This window comes from Sceloporus occidentalis, unplaced genomic scaffold (genome assembly GCF_023333645.1).
Source record: "Sceloporus occidentalis isolate IW3139 unplaced genomic scaffold, rSceOcc1.0.p SCAF_16, whole genome shotgun sequence".
NCBI classification, from domain to species: domain Eukaryota; kingdom Metazoa; phylum Chordata; class Lepidosauria; order Squamata; family Phrynosomatidae; genus Sceloporus; species Sceloporus occidentalis.
This window is the reverse complement of record NW_028316996.1, coordinates 10156294-10182340: the sequence shown is the minus strand read 5'-3', so window position 1 is coordinate 10182340 and position 26047 is coordinate 10156294. Positions and strand designations below refer to the sequence as shown.

Here is a 26047-nt window from a genome sequence, read left to right as displayed (position 1 = left end):
TAAATTAACCCTAAACACCCCATCAACCATGTCTGCCCCTAAAATTAACCCTTAACACCCCATCAACCATGACTGCCCCGCACCGGTGCGGGGAACTCTGATCTCTGACAGCCGGGGAAGGTATCCGCGACGGACGCAGACAAACCCCCGCTGCCAACTCCACCTCCTTCTGGCTGCAGTGGAAGGAGACGTCAACCCGCTGCCTCGGCAATACAGCAGGAAATTGGAAGCACCGGTAAGTGTGTGTGTGTGTGTGTGTGTTAAATGGGGGCATAGGGCATTTCTGGAATGCCTTTTACCCCTATTTACCACTCTGGCACTTAGGGGTTTAAAAGGCATATTATGGGGCAGAGTGGCATATAGGGAGGTATAAGGCATTTCAGGAGGCAGAGTGGCGTTAAGGGGGCATTTAATAGAGCACTCTGCCTCCTGAAATGCCTTATACCTCCCTATATGCCACTCTGCCCTATAATATGCCTTTTAACCCCCTAAATGCCAGAGTGGCATATAGGGGTATAAGGCATTTCTGGAGGCAGAGTGCTCTATACAATGCCTTTTAACTCCCTTAATGCCACTCTGCCTCCTGGAATGCCTTATACCTCCCTATATGCCACTCTGCCCCATAATATGCATTTTAACCCCCTAAATGCCAGAATGGGATATAGGGGTAAAAGGCATTTCTGGAGGCAGAGTGGCGCATAGGGGGTCAAAAGGCATGCCATGGGGCACAGTGGCATATAGAGGGTTAAAAGGCATATCATGGGCCACAGTGCCATATTGGTGTGGCAAGCCTGGGGGCAGATGTGCGTAACTGGGGGACAGGTTGGAAAATACAAGGAAATAAAAACAAAAAAAATATTTTTCTCAATCATAGCTTTTATTTAATAAAATAGTTTACATGAATTAACATTTACTGGTAAAACTTTTTTCCTTTAGGTTCGTCTTATATTCAGGCTTTTTCTTTTTTTCCAAAGTTAATATTCAGATTTTGGGGGGTCGTCTTATAATCAGGGTCGTCTTATAATCGAGCAAATACGGTACTGCTAGCTACCTTGTTTTACATATTGCTTAATTATCATTGCTGCTTAGAAGCCTATATAAAATATTGTCAAAGTGGTTTTTATTACATGTTTTATAGTAATAAACAGTGCCGACCAGAGTAAGCTTTTTGACTTACTGTACCCATGTATTAAAATATGAGGTTTAAAGTTCATCATAAAATTCGGAAGCCATGATGGTTCTTAAGTTTAATTTCTCATATACATTTATATAGAGAGAAGAAATCTATATACAATCAATGTGTATTTAACAATTTATAAAGCCAACTCATTAAAAATTATACTGGCTGCATAGCACATTTGACATTATTGCCATTTCATTAAAGAAAGGAAAACAAACGGATTTACAGAATTTGGCCACTCTGGACACCAACTTGTGTGCAGTTATCGGACTTTTCAAAACATATCAAATACTTTTAAGATGAATAAAATTTGAAGGTATACATTTTTAGCACTGTTTCAATACAACACTGATATTTTAAAAATTAAAACAATTCTAATAAAGAATATTAATAAAGTGGAACACTATAGAGCATATGACTGGAATTAGTGTTCCCTTTCCCCATTTTTGTCATCCTGAACAGTCATTCCATCAAAATGTTTTTGTTTTTTTGTGTTAATGAACATACATATTTCTATACTTGAGAAGGCCTGAGTTGTGGGGAAAGGAACAGTCAAAGAAAGCCTGAGAAAGGAAAAAAAATGTTCATTTAATTAATTTACAATAATTTACAGCAGTGTAGTTTGTAAAAAAATTGCATGAAGCGAAAGCCCTATCTCTCCTTGAGAGCGGAAAAAATAATATATAAATTGTGTGGATACAATAAATAGCAAAAATGGAAATTGCGATTGGTAAAAAAAATTGCGCAAAAAGCTTTGGACAGTAGGGTGGGAAAAACCCTGGCCATGAAGGTCATAGAGTGCAGCAAAGTTGGTTAAGTTGAAGCATTCAACTTTTTTGCAGTTTTAGTGAGTTTGTGTACGCAGCTTAGTGCTGGGCGAGATCACCACTATGCATGGACATCAATAACTCACTATGACATCATAGTATCATAAGCTTCTACAGTCATCCCATTTGCTACTTGATTTTTGTGAGAGGGAGCTGTTGCGGTGGCAGACTTGATTAGTTGTGGAAGCTTTTCCCCAGTGCGATGGATTATATAGATCCTGAGTGCTTATCAGTTATTGATCCTGCTTGGGAGGTGCTGGACCCAAACCCCAACCTCCAGGAATTGTTCATGTCACTTAATCACAAGTTTTTCAAGGGAAAGTTGATGTGGGTGGAAGTAAAATGGAGCCACAGGATGACACAAAAAGCCGGGCTTTGTCGCTACAAGATAAATGAAGACCTGTGCACTATTTATATCAGCAAGCCACTACTAAGCTTGAGATCAAGGAAAGATCTTGTTGAGGTCCTTCTCCACGAAATGATTCACGCTTACCTGTGTGTGACACACAAATACAAAGATGAAGGAGACCACGGTCCGGAGTTCTGCAAACACATGGAGCGCATAAACAACATCACTGGCGCCAACATTTCCATCTACCACAATTTCCATGCAGAGGTTGCTAAATGCAGAAAGCACTGGTGGCTCTGTGATGGACCCTGCAGGGCTTGGGGGCCAAGGTTTGGCTTCATAAGGCGGGCAATGAATCGGGCACCCTCTGCTCGGGAACGTTGGTGGTCACACCATCAGCTTACCTGTGGGGGGACATTTATTAAAGTGAATGAGCCCAAAAAATACGTTCAAAAAGGGAGGAAGAGGAGTTTCAGTTCACCAACCGCCACTCCAAATGACAACAGTGGCCATGAACTGCCCAGCAAGAGGGCCAGAATGGACAAATAATTCATTGCTATGTGATAACATCTATACATACTGATCAGCACATGGTTCTCGTGCTACTTAGTTACTTGGAGTTCTTGATTGTATTATATACCAATAAAATTGTTTAAAACCCAAGTGAACATTTCTATTGAATTCCTTACTATAGATATATAGATATATAGATAAGTGCATAAAGACAGGCATCTTTAATAATTTTGGGCTCACCAAACATTCTCAGCGCTAAGGAAAGATGAACAGGTGGTATTGGGTCAATTTAGGTCCAAAAGAGAGACACTTGGGAGGTATGATTTATGTGATACGTTATTTGGCATAAATCATCACATTTCCAAAATTGCACAACATTTTATTTTCAGTTCTGCAAGGGAAACATCTATCTGACAAAATTATATCTACAGGAATAAAACACACTTTCATACCTAAAACCACAACTCAAACGCAATTGAGCTCGCTGCAAGTCATCACAGCAATGCCGTCTGGGAAGTTCATGCATAGCTGTTTGGGTATCGTTAATTGACAAGCAGCTCTCGTAGCCCAGCAACAAAGTTAATTCGCGTTTCAAAGAAGTTTGTCCCAGCCGCCTTCCTTTAGCTCAAGCCCAGTTTACGGTGCTACATGACCAGAACGGCGCGGTGAGGCTATAAGCAAAGCTGCTGAAGCGAGTTTGCTGGTAAAGGTTGCTCGGTATAGAGCAAGAAGTGGCTGATGGGAATTAAATTAACTTGGCAGACCTCTTATGGCTTCTAGTACGTTGGACAAACTCGTCAATCAATAACCTGTTTTATAATAACGTCAGAATGTCATATCATACGATTAATTTAAGCTGTGTTTGGAGTTGTCATTGAGTCTCCACATACCTCTAAAGAAAAGAGCCATGAACTGTGAGGACCGTATTTACTCGATTATAAGATGACCCCCCAAATTTTAATATTAATTTAGGGGAGGGGGGAAGCCTGAATATAAGACTATCATATAAGAAAAACATTTTAATAGTAAATATTCACATGTAAACCATTTTTTCATATTTAATAAAAACTGATTGAGAAGAATGCATTTCTTGTTTTTCTTTCATTTTATTTGCCAACCTGCCCCCCAGTTATGCACATCTGACTTCAGGCTTGTCACTCTGCCCCCCCCCCCGATATGCCTTATACCCCCTATATGTCACTCTGCCCCATATATGCATTATAACCACTCCAGATATGCCATAACCCCCCCACATGCCTTAAACCCCCTATATGCATTATACCCCCCATTATGCCACTGTGACTCCAGATATGCTTTATGACCACCTTATATGCCACTCTGTCCCCAGATGTTCCTTATACCTCCTATATGTCACTCTGCCTCCATATATGTCTTATGCCCCCCCCAGATAACCTACTACCCCTAGATATGCCTTAAACCCCCTATATGCCACTCTGCCCTCAGATATGCCTGTTGACCCCTCAATATGACTTATATCCGCCAATATGTCACTGAGACCCCAGATATGGCTTGTCTGACCACCATGCTTTTAACCTTATGGTGTGAACAGTGTATACTGAAGGAATAGTTTATTTTACATTCATTTTTATTTTAAACTTGGAAATATATTAATTTGATCATTTAGTGAAGCATGGCACCTTTGAAAATGGTTACGTGAACACAAATCAGTAAACTGTATTGTAGTTACTAGTCTTTGATATGTTTTCAGGGTCCGGGCAAGCCGAATCCCAGTTAGCTTTTATCCCTGTGTTAATAATCCCAAACTGAAAAAGTGAGCTCCATTACAGAAACACTGCACATGGGAGGCTTGTGTGCGGGGCCCTTTGGTAAATTTTGGATAATATGAAATTATCAAATGTTAACAATTCCATGTGTAAAAAAATAAATAAAAAAAAAATTGTAATTTTCAAATAAAGAAAACATTTCCCAATCTAAGATTCGCAGCCAAGTGTAATGAAATCAATAATGCAATCTCTATGCATTAACTGTATTAAAATATATCGGCAATAGTTTGTGGAAAATTCCTAAACTGGGTCTGGGTTAAGATAAAAGAAACAATTACCGGTAATACTATTTAGATTTACTCATTGACAACGTCGGTTTGTATACTCGCACAAATTTAAAACAAAACAGTTGAAAACACTCAGTCTAAAACAGCAGCTGAAAAATCCTGCCCGTTTACTCCATTTCTGTATCGCAAGGGTGTCCAACCTGCGGCCCTCCAGCTGCTGCAGGACTACATCTCCCATACCCCTCTGCCAGCCATTGAGCTGAAAGAGCATTATGGGAGATGTGGCCCTCCAGCTGCTGCAGGGCTACAGGTTAGTGATGGGAAGTTCGGATCATTAAAGTGAATCGGATCATTTCGATTCGTTCACTGAAATGATCCGATTCATGATCCGAATCTTCGGATCACTCAGTGTGACTCACAGGAGTTACCGTTTTCCAGTAACTCCGTGCAGGCACACTAATGATTGGCCCCGCCCCTTTCATTATGAATCCTCCCCCCTGCCTCCAGTGATGTCAATGAAGGCAGAGAGTCGTTCAAAGATTCGGATCTTACAGGGATCCGAATCTTACAGTGATCTTAAGATCCGGATCTTTGAACGACTCTCTGCCTTCATTGGGGTTCGAATCAGTCAGATAATATCACCATACTGTTATAAATAATATATTAATAATCACTGCCCCCAGGATTTACATTCCCCTTTACCTGCAACTGCACCTTAAGCTAACTTTATTAAATTAATTAAATTAACCCTCACCATTAAATTAACCCTAAACACCCCATCAACCATGTCTGCCCCTAAAATTAACCCTTAACACCCCATCAACCATGACTGCCCCGCACCGGTGCGGGGAACTCTGATCTCTGACAGCCGGGGAAGGTATCCGCGACGGACGCAGACAAACCCCCGCTGCCAACTCCACCTCCTTCTGGCTGCAGTGGAAGGAGACGTCAACCCGCTGCCTCGGCAATACAGCAGGAAATTGGAAGCACCGGTAAGTGTGTGTGTGTGTGTGTGTGTTAAATGGGGGCATAGGGCATTTCTGGAATGCCTTTTACCCCTATTTACCACTCTGGCACTTAGGGGTTTAAAAGGCATATTATGGGGCAGAGTGGCATATAGGGAGGTATAAGGCATTTCAGGAGGCAGAGTGGCGTTAAGGGGGCATTTAATAGAGCACTCTGCCTCCTGAAATGCCTTATACCTCCCTATATGCCACTCTGCCCTATAATATGCCTTTTAACCCCCTAAATGCCAGAGTGGCATATAGGGGTATAAGGCATTTCTGGAGGCAGAGTGCTCTATACAATGCCTTTTAACTCCCTTAATGCCACTCTGCCTCCTGGAATGCCTTATACCTCCCTATATGCCACTCTGCCCCATAATATGCATTTTAACCCCCTAAATGCCAGAATGGGATATAGGGGTAAAAGGCATTTCTGGAGGCAGAGTGGCGCATAGGGGGTCAAAAGGCATGCCATGGGGCACAGTGGCATATAGAGGGTTAAAAGGCATATCATGGGCCACAGTGCCATATTGGTGTGGCAAGCCTGGGGGCAGATGTGCGTAACTGGGGGACAGGTTGGAAAATACAAGGAAATAAAAACAAAAAAAATATTTTTCTCAATCATAGCTTTTATTTAATAAAATAGTTTACATGAATTAACATTTACTGGTAAAACTTTTTTCCTTTAGGTTCGTCTTATATTCAGGCTTTTTCTTTTTTTCCAAAGTTAATATTCAGATTTTGGGGGGTCGTCTTATAATCAGGGTCGTCTTATAATCGAGCAAATACGGTACTGCTAGCTACCTTGTTTTACATATTGCTTAATTATCATTGCTGCTTAGAAGCCTATATAAAATATTGTCAAAGTGGTTTTTATTACATGTTTTATAGTAATAAACAGTGCCGACCAGAGTAAGCTTTTTGACTTACTGTACCCATGTATTAAAATATGAGGTTTAAAGTTCATCATAAAATTCGGAAGCCATGATGGTTCTTAAGTTTAATTTCTCATATACATTTATATAGAGAGAAGAAATCTATATACAATCAATGTGTATTTAACAATTTATAAAGCCAACTCATTAAAAATTATACTGGCTGCATAGCACATTTGACATTATTGCCATTTCATTAAAGAAAGGAAAACAAACGGATTTACAGAATTTGGCCACTCTGGACACCAACTTGTGTGCAGTTATCGGACTTTTCAAAACATATCAAATACTTTTAAGATGAATAAAATTTGAAGGTATACATTTTTAGCACTGTTTCAATACAACACTGATATTTTAAAAATTAAAACAATTCTAATAAAGAATATTAATAAAGTGGAACACTATAGAGCATATGACTGGAATTAGTGTTCCCTTTCCCCATTTTTGTCATCCTGAACAGTCATTCCATCAAAATGTTTTTGTTTTTTTGTGTTAATGAACATACATATTTCTATACTTGAGAAGGCCTGAGTTGTGGGGAAAGGAACAGTCAAAGAAAGCCTGAGAAAGGAAAAAAAATGTTCATTTAATTAATTTACAATAATTTACAGCAGTGTAGTTTGTAAAAAAATTGCATGAAGCGAAAGCCCTATCTCTCCTTGAGAGCGGAAAAAATAATATATAAATTGTGTGGATACAATAAATAGCAAAAATGGAAATTGCGATTGGTAAAAAAAATTGCGCAAAAAGCTTTGGACAGTAGGGTGGGAAAAACCCTGGCCATGAAGGTCATAGAGTGCAGCAAAGTTGGTTAAGTTGAAGCATTCAACTTTTTTGCAGTTTTAGTGAGTTTGTGTACGCAGCTTAGTGCTGGGCGAGATCACCACTATGCATGGACATCAATAACTCACTATGACATCATAGTATCATAAGCTTCTACAGTCATCCCATTTGCTACTTGATTTTTGTGAGAGGGAGCTGTTGCGGTGGCAGACTTGATTAGTTGTGGAAGCTTTTCCCCAGTGCGATGGATTATATAGATCCTGAGTGCTTATCAGTTATTGATCCTGCTTGGGAGGTGCTGGACCCAAACCCCAACCTCCAGGAATTGTTCATGTCACTTAATCACAAGTTTTTCAAGGGAAAGTTGATGTGGGTGGAAGTAAAATGGAGCCACAGGATGACACAAAAAGCCGGGCTTTGTCGCTACAAGATAAATGAAGACCTGTGCACTATTTATATCAGCAAGCCACTACTAAGCTTGAGATCAAGGAAAGATCTTGTTGAGGTCCTTCTCCACGAAATGATTCACGCTTACCTGTGTGTGACACACAAATACAAAGATGAAGGAGACCACGGTCCGGAGTTCTGCAAACACATGGAGCGCATAAACAACATCACTGGCGCCAACATTTCCATCTACCACAATTTCCATGCAGAGGTTGCTAAATGCAGAAAGCACTGGTGGCTCTGTGATGGACCCTGCAGGGCTTGGGGGCCAAGGTTTGGCTTCATAAGGCGGGCAATGAATCGGGCACCCTCTGCTCGGGAACGTTGGTGGTCACACCATCAGCTTACCTGTGGGGGGACATTTATTAAAGTGAATGAGCCCAAAAAATACGTTCAAAAAGGGAGGAAGAGGAGTTTCAGTTCACCAACCGCCACTCCAAATGACAACAGTGGCCATGAACTGCCCAGCAAGAGGGCCAGAATGGACAAATAATTCATTGCTATGTGATAACATCTATACATACTGATCAGCACATGGTTCTCGTGCTACTTAGTTACTTGGAGTTCTTGATTGTATTATATACCAATAAAATTGTTTAAAACCCAAGTGAACATTTCTATTGAATTCCTTACTATAGATATATAGATATATAGATAAGTGCATAAAGACAGGCATCTTTAATAATTTTGGGCTCACCAAACATTCTCAGCGCTAAGGAAAGATGAACAGGTGGTATTGGGTCAATTTAGGTCCAAAAGAGAGACACTTGGGAGGTATGATTTATGTGATACGTTATTTGGCATAAATCATCACATTTCCAAAATTGCACAACATTTTATTTTCAGTTCTGCAAGGGAAACATCTATCTGACAAAATTATATCTACAGGAATAAAACACACTTTCATACCTAAAACCACAACTCAAACGCAATTGAGCTCGCTGCAAGTCATCACAGCAATGCCGTCTGGGAAGTTCATGCATAGCTGTTTGGGTATCGTTAATTGACAAGCAGCTCTCGTAGCCCAGCAACAAAGTTAATTCGCGTTTCAAAGAAGTTTGTCCCAGCCGCCTTCCTTTAGCTCAAGCCCAGTTTACGGTGCTACATGACCAGAACGGCGCGGTGAGGCTATAAGCAAAGCTGCTGAAGCGAGTTTGCTGGTAAAGGTTGCTCGGTATAGAGCAAGAAGTGGCTGATGGGAATTAAATTAACTTGGCAGACCTCTTATGGCTTCTAGTACGTTGGACAAACTCGTCAATCAATAACCTGTTTTATAATAACGTCAGAATGTCATATCATACGATTAATTTAAGCTGTGTTTGGAGTTGTCATTGAGTCTCCACATACCTCTAAAGAAAAGAGCCATGAACTGTGAGGACCGTATTTACTCGATTATAAGATGACCCCCCAAATTTTAATATTAATTTAGGGGAGGGGGGAAGCCTGAATATAAGACTATCATATAAGAAAAACATTTTAATAGTAAATATTCACATGTAAACCATTTTTTCATATTTAATAAAAACTGATTGAGAAGAATGCATTTCTTGTTTTTCTTTCATTTTATTTGCCAACCTGCCCCCCAGTTATGCACATCTGACTTCAGGCTTGTCACTCTGCCCCCCCCCCGATATGCCTTATACCCCCTATATGTCACTCTGCCCCATATATGCATTATAACCACTCCAGATATGCCATAACCCCCCCACATGCCTTAAACCCCCTATATGCCACTCTGCCCTCAGATATGCCTTATACCCCCTATATGCATTATACCCCCCATTATGCCACTGTGACTCCAGATATGCTTTATGACCACCTTATATGCCACTCTGTCCCCAGATGTTCCTTATACCTCCTATATGTCACTCTGCCTCCATATATGTCTTATGCCCCCCCCAGATAACCTACTACCCCTAGATATGCCTTAAACCCCCTATATGCCACTCTGCCCTCAGATATGCCTGTTGACCCCTCAATATGACTTATATCCGCCAATATGTCACTGAGACCCCAGATATGGCTTGTCTGACCACCATGCTTTTAACCTTATGGTGTGAACAGTGTATACTGAAGGAATAGTTTATTTTACATTCATTTTTATTTTAAACTTGGAAATATATTAATTTGATCATTTAGTGAAGCATGGCACCTTTGAAAATGGTTACGTGAACACAAATCAGTAAACTGTATTGTAGTTACTAGTCTTTGATATGTTTTCAGGGTCCGGGCAAGCCGAATCCCAGTTAGCTTTTATCCCTGTGTTAATAATCCCAAACTGAAAAAGTGAGCTCCATTACAGAAACACTGCACATGGGAGGCTTGTGTGCGGGGCCCTTTGGTAAATTTTGGATAATATGAAATTATCAAATGTTAACAATTCCATGTGTAAAAAAATAAATAAAAAAAAAATTGTAATTTTCAAATAAAGAAAACATTTCCCAATCTAAGATTCGCAGCCAAGTGTAATGAAATCAATAATGCAATCTCTATGCATTAACTGTATTAAAATATATCGGCAATAGTTTGTGGAAAATTCCTAAACTGGGTCTGGGTTAAGATAAAAGAAACAATTACCGGTAATACTATTTAGATTTACTCATTGACAACGTCGGTTTGTATACTCGCACAAATTTAAAACAAAACAGTTGAAAACACTCAGTCTAAAACAGCAGCTGAAAAATCCTGCCCGTTTACTCCATTTCTGTATCGCAAGGGTGTCCAACCTGCGGCCCTCCAGCTGCTGCAGGACTACATCTCCCATACTCCTCTGCCAGCCATTGAGCTGAAAGAGCATTATGGGAGATGTGGCCCTCCAGCTGCTGCAGGGCTACAGGTTAGTGATGGGAAGTTCGGATCATTAAAGTGAATCGGATCATTTCGATTCGTTCACTGAAATGATCCGATTCATGATCCGAATCTTCGGATCACTCAGTGTGACTCACAGGAGTTACCGTTTTCCAGTAACTCCGTGCAGGCACACTAATGATTGGCCCCGCCCCTTTCATTATGAATCCTCCCCCCTGCCTCCAGTGATGTCAATGAAGGCAGAGAGTCGTTCAAAGATTCGGATCTTACAGGGATCCGAATCTTACAGTGATCTTAAGATCCGGATCTTTGAACGACTCTCTGCCTTCATTGGGGTTCGAATCAGTCAGATAATATCACCATACTGTTATAAATAATATATTAATAATCACTGCCCCCAGGATTTACATTCCCCTTTACCTGCAACTGCACCTTAAGCTAACTTTATTAAATTAATTAAATTAACCCTCACCATTAAATTAACCCTAAACACCCCATCAACCATGTCTGCCCCTAAAATTAACCCTTAACACCCCATCAACCATGACTGCCCCGCACCGGTGCGGGGAACTCTGATCTCTGACAGCCGGGGAAGGTATCCGCGACGGACGCAGACAAACCCCCGCTGCCAACTCCACCTCCTTCTGGCTGCAGTGGAAGGAGACGTCAACCCGCTGCCTCGGCAATACAGCAGGAAATTGGAAGCACCGGTAAGTGTGTGTGTGTGTGTGTGTGTTAAATGGGGGCATAGGGCATTTCTGGAATGCCTTTTACCCCTATTTACCACTCTGGCACTTAGGGGTTTAAAAGGCATATTATGGGGCAGAGTGGCATATAGGGAGGTATAAGGCATTTCAGGAGGCAGAGTGGCGTTAAGGGGGCATTTAATAGAGCACTCTGCCTCCTGAAATGCCTTATACCTCCCTATATGCCACTCTGCCCTATAATATGCCTTTTAACCCCCTAAATGCCAGAGTGGCATATAGGGGTATAAGGCATTTCTGGAGGCAGAGTGCTCTATACAATGCCTTTTAACTCCCTTAATGCCACTCTGCCTCCTGGAATGCCTTATACCTCCCTATATGCCACTCTGCCCCATAATATGCATTTTAACCCCCTAAATGCCAGAATGGGATATAGGGGTAAAAGGCATTTCTGGAGGCAGAGTGGCGCATAGGGGGTCAAAAGGCATGCCATGGGGCACAGTGGCATATAGAGGGTTAAAAGGCATATCATGGGCCACAGTGCCATATTGGTGTGGCAAGCCTGGGGGCAGATGTGCGTAACTGGGGGACAGGTTGGAAAATACAAGGAAATAAAAACAAAAAAAATATTTTTCTCAATCATAGCTTTTATTTAATAAAATAGTTTACATGAATTAACATTTACTGGTAAAACTTTTTTCCTTTAGGTTCGTCTTATATTCAGGCTTTTTCTTTTTTTCCAAAGTTAATATTCAGATTTTGGGGGGTCGTCTTATAATCAGGGTCGTCTTATAATCGAGCAAATACGGTACTGCTAGCTACCTTGTTTTACATATTGCTTAATTATCATTGCTGCTTAGAAGCCTATATAAAATATTGTCAAAGTGGTTTTTATTACATGTTTTATAGTAATAAACAGTGCCGACCAGAGTAAGCTTTTTGACTTACTGTACCCATGTATTAAAATATGAGGTTTAAAGTTCATCATAAAATTCGGAAGCCATGATGGTTCTTAAGTTTAATTTCTCATATACATTTATATAGAGAGAAGAAATCTATATACAATCAATGTGTATTTAACAATTTATAAAGCCAACTCATTAAAAATTATACTGGCTGCATAGCACATTTGACATTATTGCCATTTCATTAAAGAAAGGAAAACAAACGGATTTACAGAATTTGGCCACTCTGGACACCAACTTGTGTGCAGTTATCGGACTTTTCAAAACATATCAAATACTTTTAAGATGAATAAAATTTGAAGGTATACATTTTTAGCACTGTTTCAATACAACACTGATATTTTAAAAATTAAAACAATTCTAATAAAGAATATTAATAAAGTGGAACACTATAGAGCATATGACTGGAATTAGTGTTCCCTTTCCCCATTTTTGTCATCCTGAACAGTCATTCCATCAAAATGTTTTTGTTTTTTTGTGTTAATGAACATACATATTTCTATACTTGAGAAGGCCTGAGTTGTGGGGAAAGGAACAGTCAAAGAAAGCCTGAGAAAGGAAAAAAAATGTTCATTTAATTAATTTACAATAATTTACAGCAGTGTAGTTTGTAAAAAAATTGCATGAAGCGAAAGCCCTATCTCTCCTTGAGAGCGGAAAAAATAATATATAAATTGTGTGGATACAATAAATAGCAAAAATGGAAATTGCGATTGGTAAAAAAAATTGCGCAAAAAGCTTTGGACAGTAGGGTGGGAAAAACCCTGGCCATGAAGGTCATAGAGTGCAGCAAAGTTGGTTAAGTTGAAGCATTCAACTTTTTTGCAGTTTTAGTGAGTTTGTGTACGCAGCTTAGTGCTGGGCGAGATCACCACTATGCATGGACATCAATAACTCACTATGACATCATAGTATCATAAGCTTCTACAGTCATCCCATTTGCTACTTGATTTTTGTGAGAGGGAGCTGTTGCGGTGGCAGACTTGATTAGTTGTGGAAGCTTTTCCCCAGTGCGATGGATTATATAGATCCTGAGTGCTTATCAGTTATTGATCCTGCTTGGGAGGTGCTGGACCCAAACCCCAACCTCCAGGAATTGTTCATGTCACTTAATCACAAGTTTTTCAAGGGAAAGTTGATGTGGGTGGAAGTAAAATGGAGCCACAGGATGACACAAAAAGCCGGGCTTTGTCGCTACAAGATAAATGAAGACCTGTGCACTATTTATATCAGCAAGCCACTACTAAGCTTGAGATCAAGGAAAGATCTTGTTGAGGTCCTTCTCCACGAAATGATTCACGCTTACCTGTGTGTGACACACAAATACAAAGATGAAGGAGACCACGGTCCGGAGTTCTGCAAACACATGGAGCGCATAAACAACATCACTGGCGCCAACATTTCCATCTACCACAATTTCCATGCAGAGGTTGCTAAATGCAGAAAGCACTGGTGGCTCTGTGATGGACCCTGCAGGGCTTGGGGGCCAAGGTTTGGCTTCATAAGGCGGGCAATGAATCGGGCACCCTCTGCTCGGGAACGTTGGTGGTCACACCATCAGCTTACCTGTGGGGGGACATTTATTAAAGTGAATGAGCCCAAAAAATACGTTCAAAAAGGGAGGAAGAGGAGTTTCAGTTCACCAACCGCCACTCCAAATGACAACAGTGGCCATGAACTGCCCAGCAAGAGGGCCAGAATGGACAAATAATTCATTGCTATGTGATAACATCTATACATACTGATCAGCACATGGTTCTCGTGCTACTTAGTTACTTGGAGTTCTTGATTGTATTATATACCAATAAAATTGTTTAAAACCCAAGTGAACATTTCTATTGAATTCCTTACTATAGATATATAGATATATAGATAAGTGCATAAAGACAGGCATCTTTAATAATTTTGGGCTCACCAAACATTCTCAGCGCTAAGGAAAGATGAACAGGTGGTATTGGGTCAATTTAGGTCCAAAAGAGAGACACTTGGGAGGTATGATTTATGTGATACGTTATTTGGCATAAATCATCACATTTCCAAAATTGCACAACATTTTATTTTCAGTTCTGCAAGGGAAACATCTATCTGACAAAATTATATCTACAGGAATAAAACACACTTTCATACCTAAAACCACAACTCAAACGCAATTGAGCTCGCTGCAAGTCATCACAGCAATGCCGTCTGGGAAGTTCATGCATAGCTGTTGGGGTATCGTTAATTGACAAGCAGCTCTCGTAGCCCAGCAACAAAGTTAATTCGCGTTTCAAAGAAGTTTGTCCCAGCCGCCTTCCTTTAGCTCAAGCCCAGTTTACGGTGCTACATGACCAGAACGGCGCGGTGAGGCTATAAGCAAAGCTGCTGAAGCGAGTTTGCTGGTAAAGGTTGCTCGGTATAGAGCAAGAAGTGGCTGATGGGAATTAAATTAACTTGGCAGACCTCTTATGGCTTCTAGTACGTTGGACAAACTCGTCAATCAATAACCTGTTTTATAATAACGTCAGAATGTCATATCATACGATTAATTTAAGCTGTGTTTGGAGTTGTCATTGAGTCTCCACATACCTCTAAAGAAAAGAGCCATGAACTGTGAGGACCGTATTTACTCGATTATAAGATGACCCCCCAAATTTTAATATTAATTTAGGGGAGGGGGGAAGCCTGAATATAAGACTATCATATAAGAAAAACATTTTAATAGTAAATATTCACATGTAAACCATTTTTTCATATTTAATAAAAACTGATTGAGAAGAATGCATTTCTTGTTTTTCTTTCATTTTATTTGCCAACCTGCCCCCCAGTTATGCACATCTGACTTCAGGCTTGTCACTCTGCCCCCCCCCCCCCCGATATGCCTTATACCCCCTATATGTCACTCTGCCCCATATATGCATTATAACCACTCCAGATATGCCATAACCCCCCCACATGCCTTAAACCCCCTATATGCCACTCTGCCCTCAGATATGCCTTATACCCCCTATATGCATTATACCCCCCATTATGCCACTGTGACTCCAGATATGCTTTATGACCACCTTATATGCCACTCTGTCCCCAGATGTTCCTTATACCTCCTATATGTCACTCTGCCTCCATATATGTCTTATGCCCCCCCAGATAACCTACTACCCCTAGATATGCCTTAAACCCCCTATATGCCACTCTGCCCTCAGATATGCCTGTTGACCCCTCAATATGACTTATATCCGCCAATATGTCACTGAGACCCCAGATATGGCTTGTCTGACCACCATGCTTTTAACCTTATGGTGTGAACAGTGTATACTGAAGGAATAGTTTATTTTACATTCATTTTTATTTTAAACTTGGAAATATATTAATTTGATCATTTAGTGAAGCATGGCACCTTTGAAAATGGTTACGTGAACACAAATCAGTAAACTGTATTGTAGTTACTAGTCTTTGATATGTTTTCAGGGTCCGGGCAAGCCGAATCCCAGTTAGCTTTTATCCCTGTGTTAATAATCCCAAACTGAAAAAGTGAGCTCCATTACAGAAACACTGCACATGGGAGGCTTGTGTGCGGGGCCCTTTGGTAAATTTTGGATAATATGAAATTATCAAATGTTAACAATTCCATGTGTAAAAAAATAAATTAAAAAAAAATTGTAATTTTCAAATAAAGAAAACATTTCCCAATCTAAGATTCGCAGCCAAGTGTAATGAAATCAATAATGCAATCTCTATGCATTAACTGTATTAAAATATATCGGCAATAGTTTGTGGAAAATTCCTAAACTGGGTCTGGGTTAAGATAAAAGAAACAATTACCGGTAATACTATTTAGATTTACTCATTGACAACGTCGGTTTGTATACTCGCACAAATTTAAAACAAAACAGTTGAAAACACTCAGTCTAAAACAGCAGCTGAAAAATCCTGCCCGTTTACTCCATTTCTGTATCGCAAGGGTGTCCAACCTGCGGCCCTCCAGCTGCTGCAGGACTACATCTCCCATACTCCTCTGCCAGCCATTGAGCTGAAAGAGCATTATGGGAGATGTGGCCCTCCAGCTGCTGCAGGGCTACAGGTTAGTGATGGGAAGTTCGGATCATTAAAGTGAATCGGATCATTTCGATTCGTTCACTGAAATGATCCGATTCATGATCCGAATCTTCGGATCACTCAGTGTGACTCACAGGAGTTACCGTTTTCCAGTAACTCCGTGCAGGCACACTAATGATTGGCCCCGCCCCTTTCATTATGAATCCTCCCCCCTGCCTCCAGTGATGTCAATGAAGGCAGAGAGTCGTTCAAAGATTCGGATCTTACAGGGATCCGAATCTTACAGTGATCTTAAGATCCGGATCTTTGAACGACTCTCTGCCTTCATTGGGGTTCGAATCAGTCAGATAATATCACCATACTGTTATAAATAATACATTAATAATCACTGCCCCCAGGATTTACATTCCCCTTTACCTGCAACTGCACCTTAAGCTAACTTTATTAAATTAATTAAATTAACCCTCACCATTAAATTAACCCTAAACACCCCATCAACCATGTCTGCCCCTAAAATTAACCCTTAACACCCCATCAACCATGACTGCCCCGCACCGGTGCGGGGAACTCTGATCTCTGACAGCCGGGGAAGGTATCCGCGACGGACGCAGACAAACCCCCGCTGCCAACTCCACCTCCTTCTGGCTGCAGTGGAAGGAGACGTCAACCCGCTGCCTCGGCAATACAGCAGGAAATTGGAAGCACCGGTAAGTGTGTGTGTGTGTGTGTGTGTTAAATGGGGGCATAGGGCATTTCTGGAATGCCTTTTACCCCTATTTACCACTCTGGCACTTAGGGGTTTAAAAGGCATATTATGGGGCAGAGTGGCATATAGGGAGGTATAAGGCATTTCAGGAGGCAGAGTGGCGTTAAGGGGGCATTTAATAGAGCACTCTGCCTCCTGAAATGCCTTATACCTCCCTATATGCCACTCTGCCCTATAATATGCCTTTTAACCCCCTAAATGCCAGAGTGGCATATAGGGGTATAAGGCATTTCTGGAGGCAGAGTGCTCTATACAATGCCTTTTAACTCCCTTAATGCCACTCTGCCTCCTGGAATGCCTTATACCTCCCTATATGCCACTCTGCCCCATAATATGCATTTTAACCCCCTAAATGCCAGAATGGGATATAGGGGTAAAAGGCATTTCTGGAGGCAGAGTGGCGCATAGGGGGTCAAAAGGCATGCCATGGGGCACAGTGGCATATAGAGGGTTAAAAGGCATATCATGGGCCACAGTGCCATATTGGTGTGGCAAGCCTGGGGGCAGATGTGCGTAACTGGGGGACAGGTTGGAAAATACAAGGAAATAAAAACAAAAAAAATATTTTTCTCAATCATAGCTTTTATTTAATAAAATAGTTTACATGAATTAACATTTACTGGTAAAACTTTTTTCCTTTAGGTTCGTCTTATATTCAGGCTTTTTCTTTTTTTCCAAAGTTAATATTCAGATTTTGGGGGGTCGTCTTATAATCAGGGTCGTCTTATAATCGAGCAAATACGGTACTGCTAGCTACCTTGTTTTACATATTGCTTAATTATCATTGCTGCTTAGAAGCCTATATAAAATATTGTCAAAGTGGTTTTTATTACATGTTTTATAGTAATAAACAGTGCCGACCAGAGTAAGCTTTTTGACTTACTGTACCCATGTATTAAAATATGAGGTTTAAAGTTCATCATAAAATTCGGAAGCCATGATGGTTCTTAAGTTTAATTTCTCATATACATTTATATAGAGAGAAGAAATCTATATACAATCAATGTGTATTTAACAATTTATAAAGCCAACTCATTAAAAATTATACTGGCTGCATAGCACATTTGACATTATTGCCATTTCATTAAAGAAAGGAAAACAAACGGATTTACAGAATTTGGCCACTCTGGACACCAACTTGTGTGCAGTTATCGGACTTTTCAAAACATATCAAATACTTTTAAGATGAATAAAATTTGAAGGTATACATTTTTAGCACTGTTTCAATACAACACTGATATTTTAAAAATTAAAACAATTCTAATAAAGAATATTAATAAAGTGGAACACTATAGAGCATATGACTGGAATTAGTGTTCCCTTTCCCCATTTTTGTCATCCTGAACAGTCATTCCATCAAAATGTTTTTGTTTTTTTGTGTTAATGAACATACATATTTCTATACTTGAGAAGGCCTGAGTTGTGGGGAAAGGAACAGTCAAAGAAAGCCTGAGAAAGGAAAAAAAATGTTCATTTAATTAATTTACAATAATTTACAGCAGTGTAGTTTGTAAAAAAATTGCATGAAGCGAAAGCCCTATCTCTCCTTGAGAGCGGAAAAAATAATATATAAATTGTGTGGATACAATAAATAGCAAAAATGGAAATTGCGATTGGTAAAAAAAATTGCGCAAAAAGCTTTGGACAGTAGGGTGGGAAAAACCCTGGCCGTGAAGGTCATAGAGTGCAGCAAAGTTGGTTAAGTTGAAGCATTCAACTTTTTTGCAGTTTTAGTGAGTTTGTGTACGCAGCTTAGTGCTGGGCGAGATCACCACTATGCATGGACATCAATAACTCACTATGACATCATAGTATCATAAGCTTCTACAGTCATCCCATTTGCTACTTGATTTTTGTGAGAGGGAGCTGTTGCGGTGGCAGACTTGATTAGTTGTGGAAGCTTTTCCCCAGTGCGATGGATTATATAGATCCTGAGTGCTTATCAGTTATTGATCCTGCTTGGGAGGTGCTGGACCCAAACCCCAACCTCCAGGAATTGTTCATGTCACTTAATCACAAGTTTTTCAAGGGAAAGTTGATGTGGGTGGAAGTAAAATGGAGCCACAGGATGACACAAAAAGCCGGGCTTTGTCGCTACAAGATAAATGAAGACCTGTGCACTATTTATATCAGCAAGCCACTACTAAGCTTGAGATCAAGGAAAGATCTTGTTGAGGTCCTTCTCCACGAAATGATTCACGCTTACCTGTGTGTGACACACAAATACAAAGATGAAGGAGACCACGGTCCGGAGTTCTGCAAACACATGGAGCGCATAAACAACATCACTGGCGCCAACATTTCCATCTACCACAATTTCCATGCAGAGGTTGCTAAATGCAGAAAGCACTGGTGGCTCTGTGATGGACCCTGCAGGGCTTGGGGGCCAAGGTTTGGCTTCATAAGGCGGGCAATGAATCGGGCACCCTCTGCTCGGGAACGTTGGTGGTCACACCATCAGCTTACCTGTGGGGGGACATTTATTAAAGTGAATGAGCCCAAAAAATACGTTCAAAAAGGGAGGAAGAGGAGTTTCAGTTCACCAACCGCCACTCCAAATGACAACAGTGGCCATGAACTGCCCAGCAAGAGGGCCAGAATGGACAAATAATTCATTGCTATGTGATAACATCTATACATACTGATCAGCACATGGTTCTCGTGCTACTTAGTTACTTGGAGTTCTTGATTGTATTATATACCAATAAAATTGTTTAAAACCCAAGTGAACATTTCTATTGAATTCCTTACTATAGATATATAGATATATAGATAAGTGCATAAAGACAGGCATCTTTAATAATTTTGGGCTCACCAAACATTCTCAGCGCTAAGGAAAGATGAACAGGTGGTATTGGGTCAATTTAGGTCCAAAAGAGAGACACTTGGGAGGTATGATTTATGTGATACGTTATTTGGCATAAATCATCACATTTCCAAAATTGCACAACATTTTATTTTCAGTTCTGCAAGGGAAACATCTATCTGACAAAATTATATCTACAGGAATAAAACACACTTTCATACCTAAAACCACAACTCAAACGCAATTGAGCTCGCTGCAAGTCATCACAGCAATGCCGTCTGGGAAGTTCATGCATAGCTGTTTGGGTATCGTTAATTGACAAGCAGCTCTCGTAGCCCAGCAACAAAGTTAATTCGCGTTTCAAAGAAGTTTGTCCCAGCCGCCTTCCTTTAGCTCAAGCCCAGTTTACGGTGCTACATGACCAGAACGGCGCGGTGAGGCTATAAGCAAAGCTGCTGAAGCGAGTTTGCTGGTAAAGGTTGCTCGGTATAGAGCAAGAAGTGGCTGATGGGAATTAAATTAACTTGGCAGACCTCTTATGGCTTCTAGTACGTTGGACAAACTCGTCAATCAATAACCTGTTTTATAATAACGTCAGAATGTCATATCATACGATTAATTTAAGCTGTGTTTGGAGTTGTCATTGAGTCTCCACATACCTCTAAAGAAAAGAGCCATGAACTGTGAGGACCGTATTTACTCGATTATAAGATGACCCCCCAAATTTTAATATTAATTTAGGGGAGGGGGGAAGCCTGAATATAAGACTATCATATAAGAAAAACATTTTAATAGTAAATATTCACATGTAAACCATTTTTTCATATTTAATAAAAACTGATTGAGAAGAATGCATTTCTTGTTTTTCTTTCATTTTATTTGCCAACCTGCCCCCCAGTTATGCACATCTGACTTCAGGCTTGTCACTCTGCCCCCCCCCCGATATGCCTTATACCCCCTATATGTCACTCTGCCCCATATATGCATTATAACCACTCCAGATATGCCATAACCCCCCCACATGCCTTAAACCCCCTATATGCCACTCTGCCCTCAGATATGCCTTATACCCCCTATATGCATTATACCCCCCATTATGCCACTGTGACTCCAGATATGCTTTATGACCACCTTATATGCCACTCTGTCCCCAGATGTTCCTTATACCTCCTATATGTCACTCTGCCTCCATATATGTCTTATGCCCCCCCCCAGATAACCTACTACCCCTAGATATGCCTTAAACCCCCTATATGCCACTCTGCCCTCAGATATGCCTGTTGACCCCTCAATATGACTTATATCCGCCAATATGTCACTGAGACCCCAGATATGGCTTGTCTGACCACCATGCTTTTAACCTTATGGTGTGAACAGTGTATACTGAAGGAATAGTTTATTTTACATTCATTTTTATTTTAAACTTGGAAATATATTAATTTGATCATTTAGTGAAGCATGGCACCTTTGAAAATGGTTACGTGAACACAAATCAGTAAACTGTATTGTAGTTACTAGTCTTTGATATGTTTTCAGGGTCCGGGCAAGCCGAATCCCAGTTAGCTTTTATCCCTGTGTTAATAATCCCAAACTGAAAAAGTGAGCTCCATTACAGAAACACTGCACATGGGAGGCTTGTGTGCGGGGCCCTTTGGTAAATTTTGGATAATATGAAATTATCAAATGTTAACAATTCCATGTGTAAAAAAAAAAATAAAAAAAAAATTGTAATTTTCAAATAAAGAAAACATTTCCCAATCTAAGATTCGCAGCCAAGTGTAATGAAATCAATAATGCAATCTCTATGCATTAACTGTATTAAAATATATCGGCAATAGTTTGTGGAAAATTCCTAAACTGGGTTAAGATAAAAGAAACAATTACCGGTAATACTATTTAGATTTACTCATTGACAACGTCGGTTTGTATACTCGCACAAATTTAAAACAAAACAGTTGAAAACACTCAGTCTAAAACAGCAGCTGAAAAATCCTGCCCGTTTACTCCATTTCTGTATCGCAAGGGTGTCCAACCTGCGGCCCTCCAGCTGCTGCAGGACTACATCTCCCATACTCCTCTGCCAGCCATTGAGCTGAAAGAGCATTATGGGAGATGTGGCCCTCCAGCTGCTGCAGGGCTACAGGTTAGTGATGGGAAGTTCGGATCATTAAAGTGAATCGGATCATTTCGATTCGTTCACTGAAATGATCCGATTCATGATCCGAATCTTCGGATCACTCAGTGTGACTCACAGGAGTTACCGTTTTCCAGTAACTCCGTGCAGGCACACTAATGATTGGCCCCGCCCCTTTCATTATGAATCCTCCCCCCTGCCTCCAGTGATGTCAATGAAGGCAGAGAGTCGTTCAAAGATTCGGATCTTACAGGGATCCGAATCTTACAGTGATCTTAAGATCCGGATCTTTGAACGACTCTCTGCCTTCATTGGGGTTCGAATCAGTCAGATAATATCACCATACTGTTATAAATAATACATTAATAATCACTGCCCCCAGGATTTACATTCCCCTTTACCTGCAACTGCACCTTAAGCTAACTTTATTAAATTAATTAAATTAACCCTCACCATTAAATTAACCCTAAACACCCCATCAACCATGTCTGCCCCTAAAATTAACCCTTAACACCCCATCAACCATGACTGCCCCGCACCGGTGCGGGGAACTCTGATCTCTGACAGCCGGGGAAGGTATCCGCGACGGACGCAGACAAACCCCCGCTGCCAACTCCACCTCCTTCTGGCTGCAGTGGAAGGAGACGTCAACCCGCTGCCTCGGCAATACAGCAGGAAATTGGAAGCACCGGTAAGTGTGTGTGTGTGTGTGTGTGTTAAATGGGGGCATAGGGCATTTCTGGAATGCCTTTTACCCCTATTTACCACTCTGGCACTTAGGGGTTTAAAAGGCATATTATGGGGCAGAGTGGCATATAGGGAGGTATAAGGCATTTCAGGAGGCAGAGTGGCGTTAAGGGGGCATTTAATAGAGCACTCTGCCTCCTGAAATGCCTTATACCTCCCTATATGCCACTCTGCCCTATAATATGCCTTTTAACCCCCTAAATGCCAGAGTGGCATATAGGGGTATAAGGCATTTCTGGAGGCAGAGTGCTCTATACAATGCCTTTTAACTCCCTTAATGCCACTCTGCCTCCTGGAATGCCTTATACCTCCCTATATGCCACTCTGCCCCATAATATGCATTTTAACCCCCTAAATGCCAGAATGGGATATAGGGGTAAAAGGCATTTCTGGAGGCAGAGTGGCGCATAGGGGGTCAAAAGGCATGCCATGGGGCACAGTGGCATATAGAGGGTTAAAAGGCATATCATGGGCCACAGTGCCATATTGGTGTGGCAAGCCTGGGGGCAGATGTGCGTAACTGGGGGACAGGTTGGAAAATACAAGGAAATAAAAACAAAAAAAATATTTTTCTCAATCATAGCTTTTATTTAATAAAATAGTTTACATGAATTAACATTTACTGGTAAAACTTTTTTCCTTTAGGTTCGTCTTATATTCAGGCTTTTTCTTTTTTTCCAAAGTTAATATTCAGATTTTGGGGGGTCGTCTTATAATCAGGGTCGTCTTATAATCGAGCAAATACGGTACTGCTAGCTACCTTGTTTTACATATTGCTTAATTATCATTGCTGCTTAGAAGCCTATATAAAATATTGTCAAAGTGGTTTTTATTACATGTTTTATAGTAATAAACAGTGCCGACCAGAGTAAGCTTTTTGACTTACTGTACCCATGTATTAAAATATGAGGTTTAAAGTTCATCATAAAATTCGGAAGCCATGATGGTTCTTAAGTTTAATTTCTCATATACATTTATATAGAGAGAAGAAATCTATATACAATCAATGTGTATTTAACAATTTATAAAGCCAACTCATTAAAAATTATACTGGCTGCATAGCACATTTGACATTATTGCCATTTCATTAAAGAAAGGAAAACAAACGGATTTACAGAATTTGGCCACTCTGGACACCAACTTGTGTGCAGTTATCGGACTTTTCAAAACATATCAAATACTTTTAAGATGAATAAAATTTGAAGGTATACATTTTTAGCACTGTTTCAATACAACACTGATATTTTAAAAATTAAAACAATTCTAATAAAGAATATTAATAAAGTGGAACACTATAGAGCATATGACTGGAATTAGTGTTCCCTTTCCCCATTTTTGTCATCCTGAACAGTCATTCCATCAAAATGTTTTTGTTTTTTTGTGTTAATGAACATACATATTTCTATACTTGAGAAGGCCTGAGTTGTGGGGAAAGGAACAGTCAAAGAAAGCCTGAGAAAGGAAAAAAAATGTTCATTTAATTAATTTACAATAATTTACAGCAGTGTAGTTTGTAAAAAAATTGCATGAAGCGAAAGCCCTATCTCTCCTTGAGAGCGGAAAAAATAATATATAAATTGTGTGGATACAATAAATAGCAAAAATGGAAATTGCGATTGGTAAAAAAAATTGCGCAAAAAGCTTTGGACAGTAGGGTGGGAAAAACCCTGGCCGTGAAGGTCATAGAGTGCAGCAAAGTTGGTTAAGTTGAAGCATTCAACTTTTTTGCAGTTTTAGTGAGTTTGTGTACGCAGCTTAGTGCTGGGCGAGATCACCACTATGCATGGACATCAATAACTCACTATGACATCATAGTATCATAAGCTTCTACAGTCATCCCATTTGCTACTTGATTTTTGTGAGAGGGAGCTGTTGCGGTGGCAGACTTGATTAGTTGTGGAAGCTTTTCCCCAGTGCGATGGATTATATAGATCCTGAGTGCTTATCAGTTATTGATCCTGCTTGGGAGGTGCTGGACCCAAACCCCAACCTCCAGGAATTGTTCATGTCACTTAATCACAAGTTTTTCAAGGGAAAGTTGATGTGGGTGGAAGTAAAATGGAGCCACAGGATGACACAAAAAGCCGGGCTTTGTCGCTACAAGATAAATGAAGACCTGTGCACTATTTATATCAGCAAGCCACTACTAAGCTTGAGATCAAGGAAAGATCTTGTTGAGGTCCTTCTCCACGAAATGATTCACGCTTACCTGTGTGTGACACACAAATACAAAGATGAAGGAGACCACGGTCCGGAGTTCTGCAAACACATGGAGCGCATAAACAACATCACTGGCGCCAACATTTCCATCTACCACAATTTCCATGCAGAGGTTGCTAAATGCAGAAAGCACTGGTGGCTCTGTGATGGACCCTGCAGGGCTTGGGGGCCAAGGTTTGGCTTCATAAGGCGGGCAATGAATCGGGCACCCTCTGCTCGGGAACGTTGGTGGTCACACCATCAGCTTACCTGTGGGGGGACATTTATTAAAGTGAATGAGCCCAAAAAATACGTTCAAAAAGGGAGGAAGAGGAGTTTCAGTTCACCAACCGCCACTCTAAATGACAACAGTGGCCATGAACTGCCCAGCAAGAGGGCCAGAATGGACAAATAATTCATTGCTATGTGATAACATCTATACATACTGATCAGCACATGGTTCTCGTGCTACTTAGTTACTTGGAGTTCTTGATTGTATTATATACCAATAAAATTGTTTAAAACCCAAGTGAACATTTCTATTGAATTCCTTACTATAGATATATAGATATATAGATAAGTGCATAAAGACAGGCATCTTTAATAATTTTGGGCTCACCAAACATTCTCAGCGCTAAGGAAAGATGAACAGGTGGTATTGGGTCAATTTAGGTCCAAAAGAGAGACACTTGGGAGGTATGATTTATGTGATACGTTATTTGGCATAAATCATCACATTTCCAAAATTGCACAACATTTTATTTTCAGTTCTGCAAGGGAAACATCTATCTGACAAAATTATATCTACAGGAATAA

The 26047-nt window shown here is 40.4% G+C and overlaps 5 pseudogenes; all 5 read left to right on the top strand.

The window, feature by feature from the left end:
• The first annotated feature begins 2209 nt into the window (after positions 1-2209).
• On the top strand, positions 2210-2905 carry LOC149303013 (DNA-dependent metalloprotease SPRTN pseudogene; annotated as a pseudogene).
• Positions 2906-7867: 4962 nt separating this feature from the next.
• Positions 7868-8563, top strand: LOC149303012 (DNA-dependent metalloprotease SPRTN pseudogene; annotated as a pseudogene).
• Positions 8564-13562: 4999 nt separating this feature from the next.
• On the top strand, positions 13563-14258 carry LOC149303011 (DNA-dependent metalloprotease SPRTN pseudogene; annotated as a pseudogene).
• A 5002-nt stretch (positions 14259-19260) lies between these two features.
• LOC149303010 (DNA-dependent metalloprotease SPRTN pseudogene) lies at positions 19261-19956 on the top strand (annotated as a pseudogene).
• Positions 19957-24950: 4994 nt separating this feature from the next.
• Positions 24951-25646, top strand: LOC149303009 (DNA-dependent metalloprotease SPRTN pseudogene; annotated as a pseudogene).
• Positions 25647-26047: the final 401 nt, after the last annotated feature.